This window comes from Lactuca virosa, chromosome 8, assembly GCF_052849685.1.
Source record: "Lactuca virosa cultivar CGN04683 chromosome 8, Lactuca_virosa_CGN04683_v6, whole genome shotgun sequence".
Lineage (NCBI taxonomy): Eukaryota > Viridiplantae > Streptophyta > Magnoliopsida > Asterales > Asteraceae > Lactuca > Lactuca virosa.
This window is the reverse complement of record NC_136433.1, coordinates 362748584-362770814: the sequence shown is the minus strand read 5'-3', so window position 1 is coordinate 362770814 and position 22231 is coordinate 362748584.

The window sequence follows — 22231 nt, the reverse complement described above, 5'->3', positions numbered from 1 at the left end:
CTGGTAAAAACCCTGAGTTTTTACATAGATGATAAGACTTATTTGGGTTTTGTCGTGTTCCCAAGATTCATGGTTTATAGACTTGAATAGATGCTAGTTTTAGTAATAAAAAAAATTTAGAATTTAAATGTCGATGTTAGATGCTTGTACTGATATTTAAGGGGTTAAAAAAAAATAAAGTTTTATTAGTTACCTATAGCGACACTCAAGTCATAATTTGCATGTGAGAAGACTTGGAGTACTTTCTAATGAAAAGTGTGCTACTGGGGAAATTCGGAACTGGTACGTAGCTTCAAAGTCAAGAATATGCAGTAGGCATGTGATGCATTAAATGCATGAGGCACAAAAGTCCTAATTTGCAGCAATATATACGTATATGTGTGTGAATTGAAGAAGAAGGTTACGGCTCAAAGACCATTCATTTCCTCTTTATTTTTTTATTTATTACTCCTCCCACTTACCTTATATAAATCATCACAGAAGAAGGTTACGGCTCAAAGACCATTCATTTCCTCTTTATTTGTTATTCGTTACTTCTCCCACTTCCCTTATATAAATCAGCACATTCTTACCGCGACTCTTTAACTTCTCCCTCACAAATGGATCCGCCTACAGATCATCAAAACCCCATAGATGACCTCGATCGGTTTCAGTACTTTGATCATCAGTATCTGTTCAGGTATATATAAATGTCACTCATTACACCATCTTTCGCACATAAAAGTGATTTTGTTTATATTGATCAAAACATGGTTTGATTTTTGCAGTGGTGACCTGCTCAACCATCAGGATTTCGAGTTGTCGGAAAAATCGCATGAAGTGCTTGATCAGAATGTTTCCACAATACTTAACAAAGATCAAAACATCATTTCTAGAAATGAGTTTCATGATCTTGATCCCCTTGAAGACATAAGCTTATGGGATTGTTGGGAGGATGGTAATTTACCATTAGTTAGTTTCAGTGAAGACTGTAAATCCGGTGGTGAGGCTACAGGTAGTTCTAGTGCTGCCACCACTGATCACGGTGGCCGGAAGGTGGCAAATAGATTGAGACCATTGGAGTTTGAAGAGATAGCAAAGTACTTTGAGATGCCGATAATCATGGCAGCAAAGGAACTAGGGATAGGGTCAACATTGTTGAAGAAAAGATGCAGAGAGCTAAACATAAACAGATGGCCTCATAGAAAACTTAAGAGCCTTCAATCCCTCATTCAAAATGCCAAGGTAAACTACGATAATAACCTTCTATACATTACTCATGCATGTATGCATGCACTTGGTAACCAAAGTAGTTTTGGTATTTTCTAAAATTTTAATTATTAGTTTCTTTATAACATAAACATAGGCCCTAGGCATATGCCACATCGAATCAATTGTTTTACTACGATTTCTGATTTATATTTACATAAACTTAACTCATTGTAAATTTTATGAACTCACACGAAAAATATATTGCATCTACCTAAAAAAACTAGGAGTTGGGATTAAAGGAGGAGGTAGAGACGTTAGCAGGGCACAAGAAGATGATGGAGAAATTGCCAGGTATGGAACTGACAGAAAGAACAAAGAAGCTTAGGCTAGCTTGCTTCAAAGCTATTTATAAGAAGAGAGGACTTAACAATCCTTAGTCCTTACCTTTTCTTTTAGCCATTTTGTTATCATTAGTGGATTTTAATCTACATTGTATGTGTTTTTCTCTTGATAGTTTGATACTCTTTTTTTTTTTTTTTAAGTTTCATTTTATGTATTTGTCTATTGATTTTTAATGCAGAAAATTTTGTATAATTTGGGTATTATAGTTTGTATTATGTATTTAGCCATATTTTAGATTGCCGACATGACTACGCCGACGACTCTATACCAGAGGTCTATATAAATAGACTTATGAATTTAGTAGGAATAACTTGATTATAATCTTGTGATTTGTTCCATGTCTGATCCACTCCTAAGATTCTCTTGACATGCCCCCAGTTATGTGTAATTAAAATTTTATTAGACTGTTGATCCTAATGAGTCTACCCTAAGTCCACAACCAAACAAGGAACAGGTCCTAAGGCATACTCACCATTTCTAGGTCAATCATTCCTTAATTACACATAACTTCGAGGTACACCTAAAGAATCTTAGAGTTACCAGTTGTAAATTGTTTGTAATACCAGGTAGTGAGATTCAATGAAATAAAATGCATGCCTATTTCATTGATAAACCTTTTAGTAAATATCCTTTCCATTTCTATACACATGTATATTTTCGCACTTTAGTGAACTATTCTTGGTGTTTCTGTTAACGTCTTGGAGATGGAGTTATGGTAGTGGGTAGAAGTAGGTTTTGTACGGGCGTTAAAATTTACACATCATGTTGCTCCTGCGAGAATAGGGGTAGAAGAGATAATTAATAGACGCCTAATCCTATAATTACTTATAGGGGTGATCCTTATTAGTTACGTCTATAATCACGTAGTGCATATCAGTTATACATAATTTGAGATAGAATAGACTTTCGAATAAATGACTCTACTCTAAGTCCACAATCAAACAAGGAACAGGAAGTAGAGCAATAGTCATAGATTCTGAGTCTATAATATCTTTAATTATCTATAACCTTGGCGTATGCACTCAGTTATCATAGGCCTTCTAATAGAGATCTTTAGTTTTCACATAAGTTGGTTATAGTATCACCAAATACTCCTATAGTATTTTTAGCTGTTTAGATTCGATTCTTAAAGTATTCTCTGTAGGGTGTAGTTAGGTTGATAGATTTGTTGCCCATTATGACTATCCCCCAGTATATGTAAGTCACTCCTCGGACAGATATAGTTGATCAGGCTATATCCTTCCCATACTTGATTTACATATACCAAGGCATACCCATAATGTACAACTCCTCTTCTTTTATTTTATGTTCTTCTAGTTATGACACTATATAAGCATGTATGCATGTATTTATACTTTTAATAAAAAAATCATTTATTTTCTAAGAGTATATTTATTTGAAAAATGCACAAATCAGAGACTATTAGTCCCAATTGTGTTTATAGTTTGTATATCTTATGTGGTTTGATATACTTAATTCACTATAAACTGTGCTCTGATACCAATCTGTCACACCCCCAAACCAAGGATGGCGGAAACGTCCGGGGGTGGAGGACTTCATGTATAGTATCATAACAACAATTGTAATAGTAATTCAAGCAAACACAACCAACATATATATAATTGAAAAAGTTACATCATTGTATGAATTACATGTTTACGAATCAATTACAATATGTTGACAAAATATGAAATAGTAGACGCCTTAGCGTCCCATCCTCAAAAGCACTTGATTACATGTTTAATGATTTCCTGAGAATACAAGTTGTTTGAAAAAGTGTCAACACAAAGGTTGGTGAGTTCATAAGCTTTTGTTTGGTATTATTAAAAGCCTTTCGTTTGTGAAAGTAGTATTTGTGTTAGAAAATCCAATATTTTCCTTAATGTGTAAATGTAGTCTTAAAACCCAAAGACCGAAATGTACAAGTAATTTGTCATATTTATAGTAAAACAATGCAAGTTTAAATCGACATAAACTCGTTAAATTTTAATGAAGTTCCAGTAAATTCCAACGTTTATTAATACTTTATGTGAGTTATTATAACCATGCTATGACCTAGTTGGCCTGAAACAACGTTCTTCAGGCGTCGGAAATGTTATGACATTTGTCACCCCAGACCTGCCGGTCTAGCTGTTGCATGCAGCTTAGGTGTGGGTTTGTCAAACCCAATATAGATCTATACACAAGTATCACGCTCTCCCTCAAGGAGACTCTGGTTACAATACATGACTTAATGGTAATTTGAAGTAAATGTCTCACAAAGTCATTAACGGAATTACGTGTTATGAAAACTTGGTACCGTATGGCCGTACCTTGCTTAATGAAAATATCTTTTGTATAAATGTACCCTTTTAAATGTATTTGTTATGTAATGTATCATAAACTATACCTATTATAGTTTATCAACCAAGGGTAGTACGTGGTAATGTATGCAAACTATATTCAAAATAGTTTATTAAATGTTTGAATGTATCAATTGTACTTTGATTATAATCACTTGTTATTCTTTATATTTTATATGACCAAATCCATTTGTAAACTGACGTGTGTCTAAATATTAAGATAAAATGTTATATATTGCAATAACATATAATCACATAAAGATATACACCTTGCTCAACATGTTACAAGGTGAAATGAAATTAACAACAACTTTTCGTTGAAAAACAGTTTCTGTTACTGTTCTTAGAAAATTTATAAAAAAATCATCAAAGCTCTAAATCCAAATCCGCAAATTTTGAGAGTTTGGAATATGAGTCTAGTTTGTTCGTAAATTTTACCATGATTTTTAGTGATCTCTAACAGAGGTGAAAATGTTCATAATCACAGACTGGTCCGCGTTTGCCTCTGAAATGACAGGCAGTTTTGTAAAAATCACCATAAATTGTAGAAAAATCATATGGAGATGTGCAAGTAGCCATTTTAAAGCTAAGAGTTTGAACTACTTGCAACTGGAACAGTTTTGAAAACTAAAATATTTAAGTTGACCAAAACAGTCCGTGATTAACGTCCATCGTTTCTGATGTAATCTGTTAGAAAAAGTTTAATTGTGTTCTTGATGATTTTACTTGTATTCCCCCCTTAAAACTTAAGAAAAACATGTAAATGTAGGGGTATGAACTCACCTTATGTGATTTTAGTAGATGAAAGTGAGATAGAGGAAGTGTTCAACCCAAAAACACTAAGAAGATGTCTTGATGATTCGAGAATCTAACACCGAATAAGATGGAATTTGTGTAAGATATCAATGATTTGAGTAGAATGGAGTTTAATAATTATGTGAATGATGAAGATACTTACTAATTGAAGGAAGAAATCCCTGGAGAAAGCCTTGAAGTTCTTGAAATTGAGAGAAAAGATGAGAGAATTTTGGAGAGTGTCCTTTGGTTGCTAAGTGTAGAATGAAAGAACTTTATGGAGAATGAGGAGAGAGGATCAATCCTCCAGCTCTTAGAACATGGGAAGAGCTGGAGATTGGGTGTAAAGGTCCACTAAGGTGACAAGGAGTAGTGGGAAAGAGTGGATGATCATAGAGTGAGGTGGTGGTGGCTTGCTTTTGTCATAAAATAAGGAAAAGCAAATATTCCCTCAATAATTAGTCCAACCACCAATTATTTTAATACATTTTTATAAAAACCCTGGAGATTTATATATTTTGGGACCTTAGTTTATAAAATAAAGTTTTGGGTGAAAATCCCACGTTAAAATAATGAAAAACGGAGTTAAAACGAAGTCGTAGTCGAAAAACCGGAAACATCATGACACGCAAACATGCATGTCGTCTTCTTTTATGACAGGGGCTTCCTTGATACTCATTGCGTGTCATCAACACGCGAGTCGTAAGGTTACGACAGACAAATGTGTGTCGTCTTCCTTTATGACAGGGACTTCGGTCCTGAAGCTTCAGTTTTGGGTCCTTAAGCCTATTTTACCCGTTTTTACCCCGTTTCAAGTGGTTTTTGACCCAGTTAAGGGTCGGGATGGCCCGAATGATTACAAAAAATTAAAGGAACTTTTGAGAGAGATTTGGGAGAGATTCGGGAGAGATTTGGGAGAGATTTTAATAGAGAGAGGTTGAGTGAAAGAGATTGTGAGAGGTTTCATTTGTGATCTTTTTGAGTGTCCGGCTTCGCAACGAAAGGTCCATAAACCCCGTTAAGCCATGATTTAGTGTCTTACACAATCCCAATGATTGTGCAATAGTGTTTTATCGCTTTGGTTTGTTGTTTAGCACTGTTAAGGCTAAGGAAAATCAAACACATGAATTTTTCAAATGATGTTTTCTCATTGAAATAGCGAATTGTATAATGTAAACCCTAACATACAAGGGTTAATGGAGTTGACCGGTTTGACTTGTTGACTTTGTTTGACTTTGACTTGAGCGAAATTTGACGGTTGTCACATGGGAGTGTCTGTACCGTATAGATCTATACATATAATGCCCGTTCTCCCTCCAGGAGACTCTGGTTACACGGTGATAGCACAATGAAGTGTCGTATCGAGAAGTAGTATGTCACATTCTGTTTTAGTATTTAATGTTTGTATAGTGTATAGTATGTTCTCTTGTATAGTGTATAGTATGTTCTCTCGTATAGTGTATAGTATGTTCTCTCGTATAGTGTATAGTATGTTCTCTCGCTCAATGTAGTACTTAAGTAGTGACTCATAAATGTATTGACTCTTGTATGGGTCGTTGTAATAATAGTAGTGAGTAGTAATCCCTTAACTATACCTATAATAGTTAAATAGTAAGGTTGTTTGGATGCCTTTGTTACACAAAGGTACTGAACTGAAGTGAAAAGCCTTTATATCCTACACATATATATATGATATATAACTAAGAATTCAACGACATTCGGACAAATAACCGGATACCCTAAGTCCACAACCAAACAAGGAACAAGGAACAGGAAGTAAGGTGAGCTATCAGTCCTAAGTCCTTCAAGTCTTACTCTATGTTTGTCTATGATCCTTACTTTGTGAAATAAACCAATTGAACATAATTTCAATGATTCTAATTTCACACCCCCAAATCCTTATCGAAAAATGTGAGAATTTCAAATTCCTGTCATTTATCGAAATCTGCTTAGATTTTAAACTTATATGCACTGACCCTCCTGTAATGAATATGTACAAAGTCACAAAGACTTGTCAACAGTCATTATAAGGTATTCCAATGGAGATCAACTCCATGGAAACTAAGTCTCATATTCAAAGTACATTGCTTTGGACATGCTTCTTGCATTAAGTTTTCTAATCTTACACATATAACTTCCACCTATGGAGACAACTCCATATTTTCATTTTGACTATCACTTCTGAATAAGAGATGCCTCTTTTCAGAATATGTCAATATGGTCCTTCCAAAATTAGCACTATACTTCCAACTGTCTCTGAGCAACCAATCTTTGGTAAACCTCAGATTGTCCTCGACAATTGCTTAATCATTTTAGTCATATCCAATTCTAGACCTTTTCCCTTCTTAATACCTCTGGGCATTTGGAAAAATTTAGAAATGACAAATATTATAGCACATGCAATCGATCCTGTACCCAAAGAAAATGGTACACGATTCATGATGTCTCACATAAAGACATGATTCTAGACCAGTCTTTTGCTACAATATTTTTATTTGTCATGTTTTCAAAATTTGACTATGAAGAGGGATGCCGTAATCATAATCGAATTTTGAGAATGCAATATGTAGAATTTCCTTAAGTTGAACCAATCCAACATGAAATTCATATGTATATTCTTGACTAAAGATGATTAAGGTCTCAATCTAAGCCTTTAGAACTGAAATGAAGTATATCCTCTCCCTTAATTATAGCAAAACAACTTTTTCAATCCCTGCAGCCTCACGAATTGAAACTTTTGTTTTCTATAATTAACATTGCTAACTTGCAACACTAACAATAATTATCATGCTCCCACTAACATGATGATTATTAGCATAACACTTATGCTCCCACTAGCTTTGACATGTACTCAGAAATCAGCTGGACTTCTAGAAATCAATACTTTATTGACTTTCTTACCAAAGTTCAGATTTCTGATACGAGATGCTTTGATAAAACTTTATCAAAATCATACACCTTTCCTTAGATAGCATGCATGTGTGTCTAAAGAATTTTAGAACTATGAAAAGGGATGCCGTAATCATAGTCTCAATTGTTTAGACCTTTTGCCATCTGCTTCAAATCTACTTGGTGGAAGTGTTTCCTCACCATCATTTTCATGAATCGGAGAGAAACCTTATGACCCTTAGATTTTATGGTGTATGTGTTCTTATCCATGTGAATCGTCAAAACCATAGTCACAAGACAAGGATAATGACAAATCCAAACTCATATGAACTGAACTTATGCAATCTTAACTTCTTGCCACCTGGCAATATAGGGCCTGCCATTGCTTCCAAGTTGTTATGCAACCAATTGAGAACTTTCAGAACTCCTATGCAAAGCCAACTTTAACTGGAATGGGCACAGAATATGTCAACACGATAGGTTATAAACCTCAAGTCGTGTGCTAGTGAAGAACCTCAGGTTTTATTCTTGATTAGTTCTTGAAATTCTTTTTAGGATCTTTAAGACTCCCACTATCCTCTTGACATATAAGACTATCTTGCCAAATATTCAAGAGATAGTGCGGATTCTTTATCAAGACAAACACTTCACACAATTGGCCTTAGTTGGTCTTTGTTTTATCCAAAACATCACAACTTACCAATTTCAAATGTACAAGAGTAGGACACTTTTACTCTTACATTTGACAAGTGTTTTAAACCTTTCTTTAAGATATGTCACTCAAGTTACAATCTTGGAGTATGACTCTAAGAATTGTTTTGGAACGAAGTATGACTCATCTTCCTGATCTAACCATTTGAACAATTCATGACTCCTCTTCTTAGTCATAAGAATGCACTAAGATGACCTTTAGAGGACTAATTGTGATATGATTTCTAAATCATTAAGATCATCACAAACATGATACTAAAGTACTCTCCCATCTTTTCAGATTTGAGAAACTTTTATCTTTCTGCCTAGTTTGATTCTTCCCATTCGTTCTGCCATACATTGAGACTTTTCCAATGTTTCAGAATTATACTTAAACTTGTAAGTATAATCATATTTACTAAACTTTAGTAAATCAAATAGTCTTAACGAGCTTTGTGGTGGACATGACCAGTGCACAAGAATGTGTACTCGATCCCTTTAGTCCTTCACTTGACTCACACATCCATATGAACAAGTAATTAGTCTTGATTTTCCAATGCTTGAAAGTTCTCATTCAGTATACTATTCAACTTACATGATTCCAAGTTTCGGTCCAATTGAAACTTGGGTGATGAGGAACTTTCCTGATTTGGTAAATTTAGACACTACCACAAATGAAAGAATCAAATCCATTTTCCAATATTGTTGTCAGTGGAATCATATAAGCAACAATTTTCCACAAATGCCTTGTAAGGATACTTCAAATAAACAAAATTAAACAATTTTCTTTTATTTTAAAACTTTGCGGAAAAACTTATCCTTACAATCCACATGGAAAATTGTTGTTATCTATTCCTTAGCAATATATCATAACTTCTTAAGCAACTGCTCAAAATTCTGATGCGATCGAAATCCACCTTCACGATTAGAATCAGCATATACATCCTTTAAGATTTCTCTCTATTCTTTGATTCTTAAAACATCAACATGTGACCCAGTCACATCATGTAATGAAGGTCTCAGAATAGAACTTAACAGAGTTAGATAATGGGCTCTACCTGATGTAGAGTCAAACTTATTGACTTTAACATCCTTAGGTAAATTTGGCAGCTTTGCAATCAACGCCCCTTCCTTTGGCAAAATAAACATATAGACCCTTTGGTAATGGGACTATCTTAGACTTAGCCTTTCTCTTTACCATTTGGTCAACCGGGTTGACTATGGCCAATCCCTTTCCATTGGGAAGAGAATGCTTTTTCTGGATTTCCAGTGTCACCATTGTCACGTTCCATAAAGTTTTTGGGAAGTTGATCTTCTAATCAAATTTGCTTCACTATCGTTCCAAATCATTGCTGAATCAGCAGCACCAAGCAAATAGATATGATCATTAAAGTTCATGTCATAGTCTGTATCATAGTAGTCCCAAAGGAACTCACTATGTGACTTAGAAAGTGATTGAACATCCAACTTTCTCAAGACTTTGAAACCCAACTCTCCCGGCATGTCAATATGTGACTTCATCTCTAAGATGTGATAACACATAGACCTTGCTTGCCATTAGGGCTTGAGTGACCTTGAACTTGTGGGTTAGCGAGAATAATTGGAGGAGGTGGAGGAAGTAAAGTTCCAAGAGATTTAGGAAGATCATAGATGTCTGAACTCGACATCTTTTGGGAGATATTCAAGATAGTTGATCTAAAGTCCTTAATATAACACCCAATATGAAATATTAAGGCTAGGATCTAACAACCAATTTATAACTGGAAGAAGAATGCCGTAATCCGAGTTATAAAATAGTTGAAGGTAGGTAAATGACGATTTACCAATTTCCACCATGAAAAACGAAATAATTTAATTAGGTTTTTTACTTGGATTTGAAACTCCTAGATCTTTTGAGATTCATTGAACTTTTCAATGGCATGTTTCAATCTCGAGTGTGCCCTTCAGGTTTTGTGACTGGGATGCCGAGGATCACAAAACAAGGTGTGAAGTAACCATGCAAATATACTTGGTACCCTTAATATTTACCCCTCAATCGATGTGCCGGTTAACCGCACGAGCTCCATCGATACTATGATAAATATTAAGTTTCCCTTTGCCTACTTTGTTAAATCCAGGTTATTGTGCCGGTTAACCACACACGCTCCACTAACGGTTTAAACAAAGTGCAAAGTGTAATTTCATGGATTAGCACCTTATTCACGTTTTCCTAAGTAACTAAGATTGGGAATTAATAAAAGGTTTAGTTACTTAGTATTTATCATTAATACTTTTAATGAAGGGAGAATTATAGTCCTTGTCCTACCTGTTCGGCTAACGACCCTCCGCCAATCAAGGAAGCGGTGGGTGAGAGTGGACACCCATTAAGCTGCCATTTTATAGGCAACAACCTTATAACCCCCTTATAGACCGGCTTCGTGAATGAGGCCTACTAATGGTAAGACGACTTGCTCTTATACATATAATATATTAAACTTTTAATATTATAATAGTATAAGGGTGTATTTTAGACATTTAAAATACTTGATAGTTTAATCTATTAATTAAACTAGACTTTTAATTTAATTAAACTCAAACCATATATTTATGGATTTAATAATACTCTTTTAATTAAACGCTTTAATTAACTATTAATAAAGTTCATAAGAGTTAATTTGAACTATTCAACAAAACATCATAATTCCAATTATTAAACTCAAAATTAAAACCATTTAATTAATTGTTTAAGTTATGAACCCAAGAGTTTTAGAATTCAATTTTTTTTTTCATAAAAAAACTTTTCTCAAATTCCAAAACTTGAGGGCAAGTTTTGTAATTCTTGAAAACCTTTGGATTCCATAACTTATGGAATTAATGGTGTTTTATGATGAAACTTTCCATGTTCCATAACTTAAGAACAAGTTATGGAATTCTTTAAAACATTAACACGAAATTTTGTAACTCCATAAAAATTTTGAATCAAAATTTTTTTTTTAAGAAAAACTTTCATATCCATAACTTATGGAAGTTTCAAAAACCCTTAAGATCACAACTTTAAAAAAAACTTTTGAGCTCCAAAATTTTATGACAAAATTTGTAACTCCTTAAAACATTTAGATCAAACTTTTAAAACTAATAAAATAATCATATCATTTTATCTTTTACTAAATTTGACCTAATTCAACTCATATAACAAATGATTCAAATTTTACAAATAATTCATTTTTCACAAAACAAGTAATTATCTTAAAATTTGACAAACGTCATGTTTTTTTTTTCCTTTTTTTTCCAACTTGAAAATAAAACATTTGCATCAATATAACAGAAAACAACCCATGGCTCTGATACCACTGTTGGGTTTTGAGCATTCTAACACTCCTATGGTGTACATGCAACCCTATAAACCTTGGATCTATGTTTTCTCTATTATACATGCAAATATTAACTATTCCAAGGGTTCATCCTAACTAGCATATTATGAAGCACCTATACTACAAAGTTCTAGTTAGATGACATACCTTTTGATGTAGCTTGATGTCTTCAAGCTTTAAGAGCTTATCCCCAATAGTGTGGAAGCCTCAAATGGAATCACAAATCACCAAAACACCTTGGAAGAACTTGAGAGAATATGTATGCACACTAAAATCGGCCCACTCTTATTTTCACACACTTGTGCCAATTTTGTGAGCCAAGGACCCCTTTATATATTATGGGGGATTAGGGTTACATCCATGTAAACCCTAATACCCATGACCTTTCATTTACATAGGATCCATGGGTTAAAAGCTCCATGGACCATCCATGAAAGCTTAGACCAACCTAAATGAACTTCGCCCATTCCATATATATAAGAGTCCATATTTAATTAGTTCTTTTTGATCACTTAATTAATTCTAAATTAATTCTTGATCAATACTAATTAAATAATATGACTCCATATTAAGATATTAGAACTTATAATATATTAATATAAATCATAAATATACTATTCTCAAAAGACTATCCATATAAATTATGCCGGTGAAGTGCAACCCAAATGTACCATGCCAGGTCGGGTCAAGTACATACCAAATATAGTTATGGACTTAGACATTAATACAACAACAAATGCGTCTAAATTGATTTTCCATGGCTTTGTGATGGTCCTAAGAAGGTGTTCTGGTCGATGCTAAGCTTGGATGGGTGTTTAAGCCCATTTTAGGACCAAAAGATGTGTGTACGGTCACACATGATGTGTGTGCGGCCGTACACACATGAAGATCATCTAGAATGATGATTTCATGGATCAAACTCAAGGAAAAGGCTTTCAAATGTGTTGTAGTAATGATCTAAAGATGTTTACTTACTTGTCTTGATGATTGGAGTGGAAAACTTGAAGAATTCTTGAGAGAGAATGCTCTAGCTTTGAAGGAGTGTGAAAAAGGGTGTATGGTTGACTTAGGGTCCTTTATATAGGCTGGAGTGTGAGGCTAAGAGGGTGTGCGGTTGGCTGTGTGCGGCTGGCTGGCCGCACACTCGGGTGTACGGCCGCACACTCGAGTGTACGGCCGCACACACCTTGTTGGGTGTGTTTGGCTCGTTTTAGTGATGCTACACACATTCTCACCCTTCCTAAGACTCATTTCAAGGTTATACTAAGCCTCAAGCACTCATATAGACCCAAAACTTCATTACAAAATAGCGAAACGAGGCTAACTTTAATAAAAAATGAAGAATGTATAAGTTAGAAATTTCGGGTTGTCACACCACGTCACCTCGCATGCGAGGCCTCCACATGTCGTCTGCTGATTGGACCGAAGTCTCGCGTGGCACCTTCGGATTCAATGTCACACCCCCAAACCAAGGATGGCGGAAACGTCCGGGGGTGGAGGACTTCATGTATAGTATCATAACAGCAATTGTAATAGTAATTCAAGCAAACACAACCAACACATATATAATTGAAAAAAATTTACATCATTATATGAATTACATGTTTACGAATCAATTACAATATATTGATAAAATATGAAATAGTAGACGCCTTAGCGTCCCATCCTCAAAAGCACTTGATTACCTGTTTAATGATTTCCTGAGAATACAAGTTGTTTGAAAAAGTGTCAACACAAAGGTTGGTGAGTTCATAAGCTTTTCGTTTGTAAAAGTAGTATTTGTGTTAGAAAAATCCAATATTTTCCTTAATGTGTAAATGTAGTCTTAAAACCCAAAGATCGAAATGTACAAGTAATTTGTCATATTTATAGTAAAACAATGCAAGTTTAAATCGACATAAACTCGTTAAATTTTAATGAAGTTCCCGTAAATTCCAATGTTTGTTAATACTTTATGTGAGTTTATTATAACCATACTATGACCAAGGTTGCCTAAAACGACGTTCTTCAGGCGTCGGAAATGTTATGACATTTGTCACCCCAGACCTATCGGTCTAACTGTTGCATGCAGTTTAGGTGTGGGTTTGTCAAACCCAATATAGATCTATACACAAGTATCACGCTCTCCCTCAAGGAGACTCTGGTTACAATACAGGACTTAATGGTAATTTGAAGTAAATGTCTCACAAAGTCATTAACGGAATTTCGTGTTATGAAAACTTGGTACCGTATGGCCGTACCTTGCTTAATGAAAATATCTTTTGTATAAATGTACCATTTTTAAATGTATGTGTTATGTAATGTATCATAAACTATACCTATTATAGTTTATCAACCAAGGGTAGTACGTGGTAATGTAAGCAAACTATATTCAAAATAGTTGATTTAATGTTTGAATGTATCGATTGTACTTTGATTATAATTACTTGTTATTCTTTATATTTTATATGACCAAATCCATTTGTAAACTGATGTGTGTCTAAATATTAAGATAAAATGTCATATATTGCAGTAACATATAGTCACATAAAGATATACACCTTGCTCAACATGTTACAAGGTGAAATGAAATTAACAGCAACTTTTCGTTAAAAACAGTTTCTGTTACCGTTCTTAGAAAATTTATAGAAAAATCATCACAGCTCTAAATCCAAATCCGCAAATTTTGAGAGTTTGGAATATGAGTCTAGTTTGTTCGTGAATTTTATCATGATTTTTAGTGATCTCTAACAGAGGTGAAAATGCTCATAATCACAGACTGGTCCGGGTTTGCCTCTGAAATGACAGGCAGTTTTGTACAAATCACCATTAATTGTAGAAAAATCATTTGGAGATGTGCAAGTAGTCATTTTAAAGCTAAGAGTTTGAGCTACTTGCACGTGAAACAGTTTTGAAAACTAAAATTTTTAAGTTGACCAAAACAGTCCGTGATTAACGTCCATCTTTTCTGATGCAATCTGTTAGAAAAAGTTTAATTGTGTTCTTGATGATTTTACTTGTATTCCCTCCTTAAAACTTAAGAAAAACATGTAAATGTATGGGTATGAACTCACCTTATGTGGTTTCAGTAGATGAAAGTGAGAGAGAGGAAGTGTTCAACTCAAGAACACTAAGAAGATGTCTTGATGATTCGAGAATCTAACACCGAATAAGATGGAACTTGTGTAAGATATCAATGATTTGAGTAGAATGGAGTTTAATAATTATGTGAATGATGAAGATACTTACTAATTGAAGCAAGAAATCCCTGGAGAAAGCCTTGAAGTTCTTGAAGTGGAGAGAAAAGATGAGAGAATTTTGGAGAGTGTTCTTGGTTTCTAAGTGTAGAATGAAAGAGTTTTATGGAGAATGAGGAGAGAGGATCAATCCTCCAGCTCTTAGAACGTGGGAAGAGCTGGAGATTGGCTGTAAAGGTCCACTAAGGAGACAAGGGGTAGTGGGAAAGAGTGGCTGATCATAGAGTGAGGTGGTAGTGGGTTGCTTTTGCCATAAATTAAGGAAAAGCAAATATTCCCTCAATAATTAGTTCAATCACCAATTCTTTTAATATATTTTCTAAAAACCCTGGAGATTTATATATTTTGGGGCCTTAGTTTATAAAATAAAGTTTTGGGTGAAAATCCCACGTTAGAATAATGAAAAACGGAGTTAAAACGAAGTCGTAGTCGAAAAACCGGTAAATCGCTTCGGACTTCGGACTTCGGACTTCGGACACGGACTTCGGACTTCGGACTTCGGACCCTCGCTTCGGACACGGACTTCGGACTTCGGACCCTCGCTTCGGACACGGACCTTCGGACCCTGGGACCTTCGTCTCGTGCGAAGCCTCGGCTTCGGATCAGAGGCCTCGGATGCGAGGCTTCGGTCCAAAAGCTTTGGTTTCGGATCCTTAAAGCTATTTTACTCGTTTTTACCCCGTTTCAAGCGATTTTTGACCCGGTTAAGGGTCGAGATGACCCAAATGATTACAAAAAGTTAAAGTAACTTTTGAGAGAGATTTGGGAGAGATTTGGGAGAGATTTGGGAGAGATTTGGAAGAGATTTCAATTAGAAAGAGATAGAGTGAAAACGATTTAGAGAGGTTTCGTTTGTGATTAATTTGAGTGTCCGGCTTCACAACGCAAGGTTCGTAAACCCCATTAAACTGTGTTTTAGTGTTGTACACAATCCCGATGATGGTGCAATAGTGTTTTATCGCTTTGGTTCGTTGTTTAGCACTGTTAAGGCTAAGGAAAATCAAACACATGAACTTTTCAAATGATGAATTCTCATTAAAATAGCGAATTGTATAGTGATTACATAACGTAAACCCTAGCATACAAGGGTTATTGGAGTTGACCGGTTTGACTTTTCGACTTTGAATTGACCGAAATTTGACGGTTGTCACATCATCCCCCCGTTAGAAGGAATTTCGTCCCGAAATTTTTCGTTTTGACTGGGATTTCAAGAGTTTGGGAAGAGATGTGGATACTTTTGTTTTATCTGATCCTCGCGTTCCCAGGTGAATTCGGGTCCTCGTTTAGCGTTCCAACGTACCTTCATGATGGGAATACGACTTTGTTTCGTTCGTTTGATTTCCCGATCCATGATTTCGACTGGTTCCTCCACGAAGTGGAGATTTTCGTTAACTTTGATTTCGTCGAGTGGTATTACGAGTGTCTCATCAGACAAACACTTCTTTAGGTTCGACACGTGAAATGTGGGATGTACTTTGTCGAGTTCCTGAGGTAATCGAAGTTTGTATGCTACTGGCCCAATCCTAGCAAGGATTTCGAATGGCCCGATGTACCTTGGATTTAGTTTCCCGCGTTTGCCGAATCGTATCATTCCTTTCCAAGGGGAAACTTTTAGTAGTACTCTATCACCCACCTGGAATTCCAAGGGTTTGCGTCGTTTGTCTGCGTAACTCTTTTGCCGATCGCGAGACGCTTTTAGTCTCTCTCGAATTTGAACGATCTTTTCTGTGGTTTCCCTTATGATTTCAGGGCCAGTGAGGGTGCTATTAGAGACTTGCCCTCTAGCTAGCTGTGTATCCCCCACCTCAGCCCAACACAGGGGTGATCTGCATTTGCGACCCTAAAGAGCTTCGAATGGAGCGACTTTGATGCTAGTATGATAGCTGTTATTGTAGGAGAATTCGATAAGCGGTAGATGGGTATCCCATGCTTTACCGAAGTCTATCACACAAGCTCTTAACATGTCTTCCAACGTTTGAATGGTTCGTTCGCTCTGTCCGTCGGTTTGTGGGTGGTAGGCCGTACTCATGTCAAGCCTAGTTCCCAATGATTTTTGTAGAGACTGCCAAAACCGTGAGGTAAATCTACTATCTCTATCGGAGATAATGGATATCGGCACACCATGGAGTCGTACAATCTCTCTGATGTACGTTCTAGTCAGCTTCTCCATCTTGTCGGTTTCTTTTATTGGTAGAAAGTGTGCTGATTTGGTCAATCTGTCTACAATTACCCATATTGTGTCAAGACCTCCCGATGTCTTAGGCAGCTTGGTTATGAAGTCCATTGTTATTCGTTCCCACTTCCACTCAGGTATATCCGGCTGTTGTAATAGCCCGGATGGTTTCTGGTATTCGATTTTGACCTTAGCGCAAGTCAGGCACTTGCTCACATAGGTAGCAATCTCAGCTTTCATGTTCGGCCACCAGTATAATTTCTTGAGGTCCAGATACATCTTATCCGACCCGGGATGGATGGAGTATCGAGTCTTGTGTGCTTCATTCATGACGACATCTCGGAGTCCACCGAACTTCGGTGTCCAAATCCGGTTCATGATATAACGTGCTCCATCATCCTTGACTTCTAAGTTTTTATCCATTCCCCTTAATGTCTCACCTGCCACCTTTTCTGGTTTCAAAGCTTCCAGTTGAGCTTCCTTGATTTGTATGGTCAGGTGGGAATGGATTGTCATTGTTAAGGATTTTACTCGGCGGCCCGAGTACTCCTTCCTGCTTAGAGCATCGGTCACTACATTGGCCTTGACCGGATGATAACGAATTTCGCACTCGTAGTCATTCAGCAACTCCACCCATCTCCTCTGTCGCATGTTGAGCTCTTTCTGATTGAGGATATGCTGAAGACTTTTGTGATCAGTGAAGATAGTGCATTTCGTGCCGTAGAGGTAGTGTCTCCAGATCTTCAAAGCGAATACCACTGCTCCTATTCCATCTCGTGCGTAGTATAATTAACCTCGTGCGTCTTAAGCTGTCTTGATGCATACGCGATAACCTTCCCTCTCTGCATGAGCACACATCCGAGGCCTTGATTCGAAGCATCACAGTACACTACGAAGTCCTCGGTTCCCTCTGGGAGAGACAAGATCGGTGCGCTGCATAGGGCTTGTTTTAATGTTTGGAAAGCAGTTTCTTGTTTATTTTCCCACTTGAATATCACACCTTTCTGCATCAAGGTGGTGAGTGGTTTCGCAATCTTGGAGAAGTTTTGTATAAATCTTCGGTAGTAGCCGGCAAGCCCAAGGAATTGTCGAATTTCGGTTGGCGTCTTGGGTGCTGACCAATTCTCGATTGCCTTGATCTTGGAGGGGTCCACATGTATGCCTTTCTCACTTACCACATGTCCAAGGAAATCCACTTCTCTAATCCAGAATTCACACTTAGAGAACTTAGCATAAAGCTTCTCCGCTCTTAGTGTCTCTAGCACTTGGCGTAGATGTAGGCGATGCTCTTCTTCGCTTCGCGAGTAGATCAAGATATCGTCGATGAATACGATTACAAACTTGTCTAGGTAGGGTCGACACACTCTATTCATTAGGTCCATGAATACCGCAGGTGCGTTTGTTAAACCGAAGGACATCACCACAAACTCGTAGTGCCCATAGCGTGTTCTGAATGCAGTTTTGGGAATATCTTCTTCTTGAACTCGTAGCTGATGGTAGCCTGACCTTAGGTCGATCTTTGAGAAGAAATTTGCTCCTTGGAGTTGGTCGAAAAGGTCGTCGATTTGGGGCAGAGGATATCGGTTTTTGATGGTGAGCTTGTTTAGTTCCCGATAGTCGATGCACATGCGAAAGGATCCGTCCTTCTTCTTTACAAAAAGGACTGGTGCTCCCCAAGGTGAGAAGCTTGGTCTGATGAACCCTTTGTTCAAAAGCTCGGTCAACTGACTGGACAACTCCTGCATTTCTGATGGTGCGAGGCGGTATGGAGCTCTGGCTACGGGGGTAGCTCCGGGTATTAAGTCAATTCTGAAATCGACTTGTCGTGCGAGTGGTACACCAGGAAGATCTTCTGGGAACACATCCGGGAAGTTACACACTTCGGGGATGTCGTTGATGTCTTTCACGTATTGTTTCTTGTCTACTACATGGGCTAAGAAGGCGTGGTACTCCTTCCGGAGATACTTTTGGGCTTTGATGCATGAGATGATTTGTAAATTCGCACTAGGTTTGTCACCATAGATGAGAAGGGTTTCGTCATTTGGTAGATTGAGGCGAACGGCCCTTTCGTAACATAGAATGTCGGCACGGTGAGGAACTAACCAATCCATCCCGATGATTACGTCGAAGCTTTTTATGGTGACTGGCATCAGGTCAATTTTAAATGTATGGTTGTCTAGAGTGAGAGTACATTCTGAGTATATATCGCTAGTGCGTTCTACTTTCCCATTTGCCATTTCTACTACATAAGTATCCTTTAGTGATTGGGGATTTTGTTCAAGTAAATGTTTATATTGGTGGCTCACGAAACTCCTCTCCGCTCCACTATCGAATAGTACGCATGCATAAGAGTTATTGAGGAGAAACGTACCGGTAACCACCGTGGGATCCTCGACTGCTTCCCCATGTCCTATTGCCAGGACTCTTCCTACTCCACCATCATTAGGGGCTTGTGCTTTGGGGCAGTCTCTTTTGAAGTGACCTGCGTCTCCACAGTTGTAGCAGGTCCGGGTTGCCCCCGTACTGGCGACTTGGTTGATTGGTTGAGCCGGCGCTTTACAGAAACGAGCAGTGTGCCCCTTCCTGTCGCAGTTGTTACAGTGCATCTCCCTACAAGCACCATTGTGGTGAAAGTTGCACTTGTTGCACTTAGGTAGTTTTCCCGCATATGGCTTCGGTGGTGCTGGAGTGGTAGCAGTAGTGGCAGCATTAATGGCAGCATGGACAGCAACAATTTGTTGCTTCTTAGCGGGGTCCTGTGCTGGTTGGCTCTTCTTTTCGTTCCAGAACTTCCTTTTGTTGTTTCCCCCTTTTGATTTATCAGTGGTGGTGGTTGTAGTATTATGACCGGCTCGGTGGTCAACAAGTTGTTGTGCCAGCTCCCTGGCACTGTCAAAAGTAGTTGGCCTTGAAGCCAGGACACTACTTTGCACGTGGAGAGACAGTCCCCAAAGGTATCGCTCCACCTTTTTCTCCTTCGGAGTAACCATTGTTGGGCAGAGGAGAGCCAATTCATTGAATCGGGTGGTGTAGGTTTCAAGGTCAGAGCCCGTCACCCTGAGGTTCCAGAGTTCTTGTTCCAGCTTTTGAATTTCACCTCTCGGGCAGTACTCCTTCATCATCAACGTTTTTAGTTCTGCCCAGGTTATGGAGCTAGCCACTTCGAGAGTAAGTGACTTAATCCGGCAGTTCCACCAAGTAAGGGCCCGGCCGGTGAAGGTGAAGGCTGCGAACTTAACTTTGCTTGCTTCGGGGCAGGAGCACACCTGAAAGACTACTTTGGTCTTTTCAAACCATTGCATCAACGTGATGACTCCCCCGCTTCCATTGAAGTTGTCGGGTTTGCCATTTGTGAAGTCTTTGTATGAACACTCTTTTGCACGCCACGTACTGTCTCCGTGGTTAGAGTGTGTAGCTCCCGATCCCGAACCACCAGCTCCGTTGGTCCCTATCTGCGACATTGCGGCCGCTACGGCTGCTGTTACTGCAGCCTGGAACATCGCGGGATCAAACTGTGGAGGCGGCGGCGGAGGAGGTGTTGCTGTGTTGCTGGAAGGTCTTGGTCTTCTTCTTGGCGGCATGGTTCTGTCATAAGTCGTAAACCAATGTACCTTTAGTAAAAGTGTATTTATAGGGAGAGAAATCTTTTATACATAAAGTATATTATTACGTTGTTTTCCGGTATGTTTTCGATGCATACAATTTTATACTTTTTATTGACCCAATACATTGGGTTATGAGGTAAAATGAAAGTATAAAAAAATATTTTTATTATAGTAACACAAAATACTCCTATAGTATTTGTAAATGTTTAGTTTTGAGTTCTTAAAGTATTTAGTTACTTTATAATATTCATCATACTTTTAATGAGAATTTATAAGTCCTTGTCTTACCCGTTCGGCTAACGACCCTCCACCGATCAAGGAAGTGGTGGGTGAGAGTGGACACCCATTAAGTTGCCATTTTATAGGCAACAACCTTATACCCCCCTTATAGACCGGCTTCGTGAATGAGGCGTACTAGCGGTAAGACGAGTTTGTTAGATTTGTTGTCCATCCTGACCATCCCCCGGTATATGCAAGTCAATTCCCGGACAGATATAGTTGATCAGGCTATATCCTTCCCAGACTTGATTTACATATACCAAGGCATACCCGTAATGTACAACTCCTCTTCTTTTATTTTATGTTCTTCTAGTTATGACACTATGTGAGCATGTATGCATGTATTTATACTTTTTAATAAAAATAATCATTTATTTTCTAAAAGTATATTTATTTGAAAAATGCACAAATCAGAGACTATTAGTCCCAATTGTGTTTATAGTTTGTATATCTTATGTGGTTTGATATACTTAATTCACTATAAACTGCGCTCTGATACCAATCTGTCACACCCCCAAACCAAGGATGGCGGAAACGTCCGGGGGTGGACGACTTCATGTATAGTATCATAACATCAATTGTAATAGTAATTCAAGCAAACACAACCAACACATATATAATTGAAAAAAATTTACATCATTATATGAATTACATGTTTACGAATCAATTACAATATATTGATAAAATATGAAATAGTAGACGCCTTAGCGTCCCATCCTCAAAAGCACTTGATTACCTGTTTAATGATTTCCTGAGAATACAAGTTGTTTGAAAAAGTGTCAACACAAAGGTTGGTGAGTTCATAAGCTTTTCGTTTGTAAAAGTAGTGTTTGTGTTAGAAAAATCCAATATTTTCCTTAATGTGTAAATGTAGTCTTAAAACCCAAAGATCGAAATGTACAAGTAATTTGTCATATTTATAGTAAAACAATGCAAGTTTAAATCGACATAAACTCGTTAAATTTTAATGAAGTTCCCGTAAATTCCAATGTTTGTTAATACTTTATGTGAGTTTATTATAACCATACTATGACCAAGGTTGCCTAAAACGACGTTCTTCAGGCGTCGGAAATGTTATGACATTTGTCACCCCAGACCTATCGGTCTAACTGTTGCATGCAGTTTAGGTGTGGGTTTGTCAAACCCAATATAGATCTATACACAAGTATCACGCTCTCCCTCAAGGAGACTCTGGTTACAATACATGACTTAATGGTAATTTGAAGTAAATGTCTCACAAAGTCATTAACGGAATTTCGTGTTATGAAAACTTGGTACC